Source organism: Hibiscus syriacus, unplaced genomic scaffold (genome assembly GCF_006381635.1).
Source record: "Hibiscus syriacus cultivar Baekdansim isolate YM2019G1 unplaced genomic scaffold, ASM638163v2 tig00117022_pilon, whole genome shotgun sequence".
In the NCBI taxonomy this organism is placed as follows: Eukaryota; Viridiplantae; Streptophyta; class Magnoliopsida; order Malvales; family Malvaceae; genus Hibiscus; species Hibiscus syriacus.
The window spans coordinates 128,660-138,924 of record NW_024063528.1 but is presented as its reverse complement, the minus strand read 5'-3'; the positions used below and the strand labels follow the sequence as shown (position 1 = coordinate 138,924).

Genomic DNA, 10,265 nt, shown 5'->3' with positions numbered 1-10,265 from the left:
ATTTAGGGTGGGGTCCAAATAAAAGTAATGATTAATTTTAGTTTAATTCAATAATTGGCAATTAGTGTTGATAAGTACTGGCGGGAAGGATTAAGGGAAATGAGAGGATAGGGAACCTACGTAATTAAGGAACGGTGTTGGGGTTCCCCACCTCCGTTTTACATGGATTTCTCTTTTTCTATTTTCTTTATTAGTTAATTGTATCATGCATCCCTAAACTATGATTCATTCTAAAGTGGTCTCTAAACTTTCAAATATTTTAATTTAATCTCCAAATTATAACCTATATTCTAAATTGTTCCCTAAACTTTTGAACATTCTAAATACATCCCAAACTATAACAACAACAACAAAATCCTATTCCCATATGTAATGGGGTAAGGGGAAGGTAGGGTAGTAGGCTGCCCCCAACTCCAAGTTGAGAGCAGCTTCCGTGGAAGACCTCCGACAGTCAAAAAAGCAAAATACATCCCAAACTATAACCCTCATTCTATATTGATCCCTAAACTTTTTAATATTCAATAATATTCCCTTAAATCATTCAAAAGTTCAGGAATTAAATTAGAATATTAAAAAAATTTAGGAATCAAAATAAAATGAAGGTTGTAGTTTGGAGATGAATTTAGAATGTTAAAAAGTTTAAATACCAATTTAGAATACGAGTCATACTTTATAGATGAAATTAGAATATTTAAAAGTTTATGGAGTGATCATTTGGGGATGAATGCGCAATTAAATCTTTCTTTATTTTTTGCTTTTTAAACCTTTGACTAGATCCACAATTTACCATTCTTAGCAAAGTAGTTGTATTAAATTTTCAATTAATGTTGTTTTAAGGTAGATTTTATCTATTTTTATTTCTTTGTAAAAAATAACATACATCGTAGATCTAATTTTTTAAGTTATTAAAAGTTAAAATAAAATAGGATAAATTTTATTGAAATAAAGAAAGTAATTTTTTATTGTAGGATAGGATTACGCTTCAAAAATCAATTAAAATCGTCAATGTGTTGTTGAATTTTAACATTATTTTCAGGAATTGGATTAAGACGATACAATAAAAAAGTAAATATAAATCATAATGATAAATAGATTAATTTTGGATCGTTAAGTTGAAATTTAAAAATTCAAGATTAAGATTTAATTTACATAATTTAAAGTTGGTGGGATTGAAAAATATTTAAATCAAAATAATAATAATCCAAAAATTATATAGTTTTGTGTGCCTTAATTTTTAGTATAACTTTTTATTAACTTATATCAGAACATAAAATTTTACATTTGTCATTAATTTTTATTATTTTACTTAAGAAAGAAATAAAATATATATTTTGTAAATAAACTTATATAATAAAGTAAAAGTTGTTAAAAGTCAAAAATTTCGGTTTTAAATTTTAAAAAGATGTTTTTTTAAGAATCGAAAAGATTGAAATCAATTTGAGTTCCATTAAAATTCTAAAAGTCAGGCCAGCCCAATCGAAATAAAAATAATAGAATTTAATTATATTAATTAAGTTTCAATTTGCCTGATTAATTAGGTTACAAAACAATCACAAATTCATATTAAACTCCAATTTATAACTAAATAAAATTAAAATTAACCAAACGAATTTAATTAATTTCGATTGATTTAACCCAACAAACAAAATGCAAACTACTGTAGATTACATTTGTTTTAGAAAAGGGTCACATTTTTCTTAAAAAGGATACAATTATATTCATCGATAAATATAACGAATACAAAATCAATCATTACAAGCATACAAATACATCATTAACGTATACTTTTTTATTAAGTTAAAATTATTATAAAATAATAAATATTCTCAGTCATTTGACAATGAACGTTCAATCATCATGTTATAATTGTTGATGTTCGAACATGTGACTTCTAAGAACAACACCGATTCCTTTAATCATCGAGATAAGTTGATTCGTGCCATCGTTAACATAAATATTATAAACTCATTTTATTTATAAATGATATAAAAACAATCATATTGATCAACAATTTCGTATGTCATTTATTTTCTAGTGTTTTCGTATTGCTGTTTTGTAAGCAATATCATGTGTAATATTGTCAGATCTAACACAAGCATGGATCTCCATCCCCTGCTTTCTTACAAGTTACGGTGATCCATCAGCCCAAAATCATCTGCCGTCTTCTAATTCTCTGACCTATTAACTTTTTACAAGTTCTAGGCAGAAGGTACGTCCGGTCAAAGTTTTTTTGTCCGAGTTCAACTCTAGTTACTAAATGTCAGTTTTTAAAGTAATCATTGATTGGACGTTAAATGAGATAATCGTCGAGAAAGCATCAAAATCCGATGCTTATTTTTGGAAATTACCGGGTTAAGGGGTTGCCTGATCGCCTGTAGATGAACTGTTGAATGCACCGTGCATAACAAGTCTTCATCCCATCTGATAGTTTACTTTTTACAATATACTTCAAGCGTAGTGGTACAATACACTTACATGTAATTCATGGCCGCAAACTTGCAGAAATTTATGAGGGAGATGATTCTTGTTGCTTAAGACTATCCGCAACATGAGCAATCACTCCGATGTCGGCATTATGAAACCATTCGTTCTTCACCTGAAACGGCACGGGGGTGATCATAAGAGAACCCCAAGTGGAAAACAAACGTAAAAATCAAAAGTTTTAAGATCGAAATGGTACATGGATGTTATTGTGCGCAAACAAAGGCCAAAGCGCCGAGTGGAAACTGACACCGACTTTTTTCCATCCCAATTTCTGTAAACCTTGTATCATTTCCTCTGTAAATGGAATAGGTGTGTTAATGTCTGGGGAGAATCATAATCATATTAGCTTCCATGAGTTCATGGTATTCCACCGTATTTGTTGAATTGGGTGCATTCTGGGTCTCAGCCTTTGCTTTGACAGCTTCCTGAGGAAAATGAGGGCTGTCGGAAGAAACTGGTGGACAGTACTCCACATCGACAACGTGTTTGTAACCATCCAAAGATCGTAGCGGGGGCTGCCAAATCAGTATAAATGTCAGGTGTGTATGCATGAAACCGGAACGCCTCTTGTTCAGTACTTCTATTTCATTACATTAAAGTTTACCTGGACAAGTTCTTTCTCCCTCCAAATGGAGGATGTACGCCAACCAACCATATCTATTCGATGTCAAATAAAGTGCCAATCGGATGGCAGAGAGGAACGAGTAGAAAAGCAACATAGGTAGCTAACTATGGTAGAAGAGAAATGATTCGGAAAGATACGATCATAAGATACATTTGAATACAAAGTACAAGACCTAAATTCACTGAGGGAAGATCTGCAAAAAATATAAATTATAAACATAAAAACAGCCCAGACTTGGCTCCGTAGTATCCCCACGGGCCAAGAGTTGAAGTCAAATCCACAGCTTCCCCCCTCAAAAAATCATCACTTATATCAAAAGATAATGACGACGACGATGATGGTAGAAGTAGTAGTCAGTGTAAAAGCTAACTTTACGTACAAAAATTTTCCGTATTCACAATCAGATGCCATCCTCAAAAGCAGTGGTGGTCTGATGGGTTTGCCATCAGTAAGAAATATTTGTTTACCGGTTTGACCAAAAATAACTGGAGCAATTGGTGGGGCAGGTTTCTCTAGAAAAGGAGCTCCAAAGAGAAATGGAAGCTGAGGCAGCACAAAGAGTAATATTAGAAACTGCATTACACATACAAAAAAATGATACTAGTACAACTATTAGAAAACAGTATACGAGATTAGGGCTGTAAATGAGACGAGACAGATCATGAACTATTCGAGATCGACTCGATCAAGGCTCGATAAATACTCGGATCGAATGGACTCAACTCGACTCGAGCTCAACTCGGGTTATTAACAAGCCGAAACGAGCTACTCTATATTCGACTCAAAAAGCTCGTGAGCAGCTCGAAAAAAAATGTTATATTATAATTTTAGATTTTTTAAAATTACATTATTAAAAATATATTAAAAAATACATTATTGATAATTATAAAATTTTATAAATATATTAAAAATTTTATAATACAACTACCTCAAATTTTAATTTTTTAATTAACCAGCTCAAGTCCAATTGTTACATTGTATATTACTAAAAGAAAATTAAAAACTTATTTAATTAAACACATGTTAGATTACACTTGTTTTGTTGATTTTTTTCTTTCTTTTTTAACTTTTTATTGCACATGTACTTGACAACGTAAAAAAATAAAATAAGAAAAAACAGTCAAACAATGGAAAAAATGAAAATGGTTAAAAATTATTTTTGAATAAATATTCTTATATTTATTTTAAATTAATAAAAAATTATTTATCTAATGATAATATTTTTAATAACTAATTTTTTAAATTGTTGTTATATTTTGAGGTTTCGAGTTCAAATATCATAAATATCAAGGGTTTGAGCATTTAATATCAAGATACTATATTATACTTATCTCATAACTAATTTTTTATTTGACAATAAATATAATATAATATAATAAAATAAAATAAAAATATGATTCAATTTAAATATTAATAATTTAAAAAAAATATCAAAATATAGTGTAACCGATTTTATAAAGAATTAAGAAAGAAAAAAAATTCATTTAGACTTACATTAATATCTTAATTAACAAAATTAATGGCATCAAATCATATTTGAGAGAAAATGATCATCCCTACTACTAACATGTACCATATAAAGTAAAATAAGACAGATATATATGTATTACTAGATTCTACTCTGAAAAAAAAGAAAGTAATAATTGCATAGTTGGAAAATCAAAGCAATAAATAAAGAGAAGACTCAGAAGAAAAGAGAAGAGAAGAGGAGCAGAAATCAAAAAGACTGAAGCTTCTTATTAGATTTTTGTTCTTCAGAAAACGAAATAAAAACAAGTTACTCTTTCTCCTTTCACTAAGCCATCCCATTCCTTCTAATTATGTGATAGAGTTTAGGGTTTAGGGTTTAGGGTTTAAGTTATGCATATGAAGGTAACATACAAATTATGCAAAATGATGTTATGTGACTCCTAAATAAATCATTTACATACTTATACATAAACATATCAATATGCAAAATAAATATATACAACTAATTAAATAAAACAATCCTAAACAGAGACTAAATTAAGTGAAACCTAAATGTGAAGACTAATTTAAGCTAAATATACTAACTTTAGAATGATGATTAAATTCACGTAAATATAAAATTAAACTTAGAAAATTGGAATTAAGCCAATGACTTAAATACAAAATACGCATAAACTACAGGGTCTTATATGTAATTGATCCTATTCGGTTTAAATAAAAATAATATAAAAAATAACATAAATGACACCTGAATATTTAAAATAAATAAGAAAATTTAAACAAATGAGGACTGTTTTGTACTAAACCCTCATATGACTAATTTATAAAAGGATGCTCAAATTTGGAGGACTATAATCTAATTTACCGAAAAATTAATATGAAACCTAAACTTAAACTAAACTTAAACAAAACTCACGCATACAAATCACCCACAAAGCCACTCAGCCCCTTTCTTCCCTCTTCTTCCCCACGATCACTAGGGGTGTGTCCGAGTACCCGATTTTCGGATACCCGGAACTTTTGGGTTGACGATTTCTCGGTTTGTGTCCCGATCCGGATGTTACGAGTACCCGGTAATCGGGTACCCGATACCCGGTTTTTAATTTTTTATTTTCAAATTATTAATTTTAAAAAATATATACACAAATTTAAATGTTCGAAACTTCGAATTACATACTCTAATATCCGAACATAAAATTTAAAAGTTCAAAATATAAAATATAATAATCATAATATAAATAATTCATTATATTTTATATAATTATATATATAAAAAAAAAAACTAACCGGGTACCCGGAAAAACTCGATTTTGTGATCCGGACCCAACTCGGGAAATATCGGGCCGGGTACCTGACCCGGCCGGATAAATTTTTTTAGAGAATTACCCAGTTTTTTTAGATCCGGGTAATTTTGCACACTCTAACGATCACACATCGTCTAAAACAGAGCCTCCATCGCCGCCATCCACGGCACAGCCCACTCCAAAAGGACCCATGGCCGACGCTAGGCCACCACTCGCCGATGGCCACCCCTCGCATTCCTTCTTTGTTCTCGCACGATAGGCTTCAAACGATGAAGCCCTCCCATTTAAGGTAAGACCGAATAATCTCCCCCCTCTTCACTTTGTTTTTTTTTCTCTCAAGCTTTTCCCTAAGATTTTCATACCTAACCCGACTACTCTTCTCTTCCTAATCTCCAGACTTAATTTTATTTCGAAAATTTTACTAAGCTTAATCTTACCTTTTTTCCTTAACGATGGAAACCAAGCAGAGAATGAATGGAGTCAACAAGACTACTTGCATTCGAATAACCCAGGTAATATAACCTGTCCTATTTCCTTGTTATTTATTTCGAATGAAAACCTAAAGCCATGATTCCCAAGAAACCCTTTTTAGAAATATAAAATATATTTTATTTATTGATTCATTCAAAAAAAAGAAGAAAAAAATGGAAATCAATGAAGGAAATGCTACTGTGTGATAAATGCTTCTGATCATCGAAGAATGATGAACATTCTATAATGTGTGATAAAAGCGTCTGCTAAAATATTCATGTTCAAGGTTATACCATTTTTTTGTTTGCAATTTTTTTCAATGTCTGAAGAAAGAAAGACTGGTTCATAAGCTTTTACAATTCTTTATGCAAGGGTGCTTGCTCAAGGCTTAAGGGGACATATGCACTTGGGGACTTGGAATGTGCATTATCTTTTTGTTTGCCTATTTGTGTGACTACTTGTTTGCTGTTACTTTCTGTTAAGATGCTGCAGGTAAAAAATATGTTGGTTGACACCGTTGTATGATTTCTCTATTGTCATCGTTCTTTGCTTATATATATGTATAAATTTCATTTTTCAACTTTGGTTTTTATGTATAGAGAAAATGTCTTTATGTTACTTTTAACTTCTCTATTCTAAATCAAGTTGTGTTTTCTGTGAATTAGGTTGGCATCTGTGTAGCAACTGTAAGAAGAATGCCCATTATATGTGTTACACATATATCTTTTCCTTGTGCAAGGGATGCATCAAAGATGCTGTAATCCAATGTGTTAGGGGTAACAAAGGTTTCTGCGAGTCATGCATGAATCTTATCATGTTGATTGAAAGGAAGGATCAAGAAAACGAAGAAATGGTATTATTATACTGTTATTGTATTTCCATGTTATTTCTGTTATAACATTGCATTTGCAATGCTTGATTATTGTTTTATCATTTAACATTGTGAGCTTGATCGTGTTGTTTTCAGTCATATATGCATTAAGAATGTGACTTCTGATGTTGTCTTTTGTATTTGTAGTATGTTTCCATGATTTTTATTTGATTGTGGGAATTTGATATTTGGAATAATTTATGCACTTATCTCAATTTGACTGATACCGTGTTTCAAAATTTAGTTTCTTTTAATAATTTTTTAGCCTAATAGATTAATGTGGTAAGTTGTAAATATGTAACAGGTGATTTCATAGCATCAACTTTCTTTCCTAATATAATTTCAAAATTATTAATATCGATCTTGAGCTCTTTTTTGCCTCTTGGTATTTGCTTCTTCTTTCTTTCTTTTTTCCTTATTTTGTTGGGGGGAGGGGGATATTCCGTGTCCTTAGACTGTTTTATTAGGCTGATTTTATTTTGAATTCTTAGCATGCTTCATTATAGATTGTTTGAAGTCTATGTTTCTTATAACGTTTCACTATCTTTGAAAAAAATAGTTAACGTGTTTGAATTGTATGGCTATAGCAGCCTCTTGACCTTCATACTGGCATTGTTTTGACTCTGATAATTCTTCTGGGAATGTGGAAGTAACTGTTTCTAAACGAAGAAAGACTAGGTGTTAATCAAAGGTATTCCCTAGATATGCTTTGCATGATCATTCTTAACATGCAACTATCAAGATATTTGTCATCTTGTATAAATTTGGATATGTTGTCATATTTGTCATCTTTTTATAAATTTAGATGTGTTGTCATATTTTGTAAACTTTCCATACATTTGAAGTTTTAAAAACTTCAAAGCTTATATTAATTATCCTAAATTTCTTGTAATTGTATTTTTATTTTTTAGATTTTTTATAGTTCATACATTCATATTATAATGTATTGGTGATGATTGATTAAAGGGAAAATTATTTATATATTTTAAATGTAATATAAGATTTTTGTAGGTTCAAATTCGAGTTTGAGTTCGAGCTTGAATCGAGCTGGATTCGAGCTTAAAATTGAGCTTTAATCAAGCTCCTGAATATTTTTTGAGTTCGAGTCGAGTTCGAGTCGAGTTTCAATATTATATTTCGAGTTCGAGTTGAGCTTGATAATTTTTAGCTCGCGAGTTTTCGAGTCGAATCGAGTCTACTTTTAAAGTTTTCGAGTTCGAGTCGAGCTCAGCAATACTCGAACTCGACTCGGCTCGTTTACACCCCTATATGAGATACCAGAAGCATGTTAATAACATCAGAACTATTGGAGACAATCATTAGAACTCTAAGACATTATGAAATAAACTTGATAACCAACAACATCGAGAACTAACTTGCTTTCTCCCTCGGACCCCAAGATGTGGTGTAGCCAAGGTAATAAAACTGACTGGCTCCAGTCCAGCAATCATTCCTCGTCTTGAAGGGGATGAAGTTTGTAAATTTCCATCTGAAGAATCAGTTCCATTATTAGACTGGGTACCACTTGAATCGCTTTCTGAGTAAAGAACAGCAACTGCATATCTTGCAAACAAGCCCCCTAGAGAATGATCTAAAAACGAAATCCTTTTCAGGCTTTCGCTCTTCTTTACAACTTGCAGGACCTATTAAACCGAAACAAGGTGAATGGAGTAATCAATACTGCAGGAAGCTAAAGGTCTTTCCACAAAACTCTCAAGTTTGAGACAGAATTACAACTCACTTCATCCGCTAAGCGCTTCCCAGCTCCATCAACCCCGGCAAAGGTTTTAGTATGGCTGTTAACCGAACTTGCTGCAACAAATTATTACATAAATAAGGAATAATAGATTATCTTTATACATACAATTTACAAGAGATTGAAGATATGAACAAATACCATAAATCAGAAAGGTTCTCCCAAGCCGCCTTTTCAACTCCGCCTGCATATGTCCAATCACTAGGACTGCATTATGGAAATGTTTCAACCAATTTGGTATCAAAAACATTAAAGGCCATACCAAATCACATTTTAGCATCAGTTATTCATTAAACACTATTATGCATACAAGTTCATGTACGGAACTACATACAGTCACATAGTAATCCATCAAATACCTAGCCAAGATGCCATGAACAAGAACAAGAAGGTGATCGGGCTCATTTTTTCCTCCACGATGCGGTTGGATGCAATAAAGTCCCCTCGTGTAGTTGTACTCATTGCTTGAGCTCTAAGGCCTTGATGTCTCCAATTACTATTTGTTCCTTTAAAATGTTTATAAAAAAAATCAAGAATTAGCTAAACAGAAACGGTAATATCAAGAATTCAAAATGGCCATTAATGCAATTTTTGCACTTTCATCACCAAATAACATATTTCAAGTCCCTAAATTCCTAACTGAATATCAAGTCCTCAAAAAAATCAATGAGATTCCTTTTCATTTTCTTTTAATATAATCACTCACTCACTTTAGCATAACTTGAATTATTTTTTACTTCGACTTACAAGTGTAATCACAGTTTCAATTACAAATAATACAAAATACGAATAACTAGAACCAGAATCAACTAAAATTCAATCAGAGTCATAACCGAAATAAATTTGAATCTAGATCCGAATAAATTAGAACATAACTCGCTAATACAAAGACTTAAACTAAATCAAAATTCCACATCTGTTGGAGTCGAATCAAATCACGGATTAAACAAAATTCAAATTTAAGTAAAAGTACGTTACCGGAAGAGAACTTCAAATTGTTGGAAGAAAAAGAACAGGAACATGAGGAAGAGGAAGAGGACGAGATTGAAGCGAACGGGCTGATGAAACCGTTTCTGAAGGTGCAATTATTGCTCTTATTACTGAAAATTGGAGAAAACACACATCCTGCTTGAATCAAAGAAGCCGTTGCCATGTATTTTCTTCTATTTATATATATATCTTAAAATACTCTTCCAATGCAAGCGCGCGCGAACAAGAAGGGGAAAAAAACAAATTTCCCTCGATTAGCGGGGTCTCTGAATGCTGTCATAATCTGCCAGTTTG

At 31.5% G+C, this 10,265-nt stretch overlaps 1 long non-coding RNA gene and 1 pseudogene across 1 annotated transcript; one reads left to right on the top strand and one right to left on the bottom strand.

Annotated features, from left to right (window-relative positions):
* Nucleotides 1–2,496: 2,496 nt before the first annotated feature.
* LOC120195996 lies at nucleotides 2,497–9,387 on the bottom strand (annotated as a pseudogene).
* LOC120195977 lies at nucleotides 6,009–7,227 on the top strand. The gene is made up of 3 exons (XR_005523128.1): nucleotides 6,009–6,172; nucleotides 6,351–6,395; nucleotides 7,020–7,227. It is a non-coding gene; the product is annotated as an uncharacterized LOC120195977 (long non-coding RNA).
* Nucleotides 9,388–10,265: the final 878 nt, after the last annotated feature.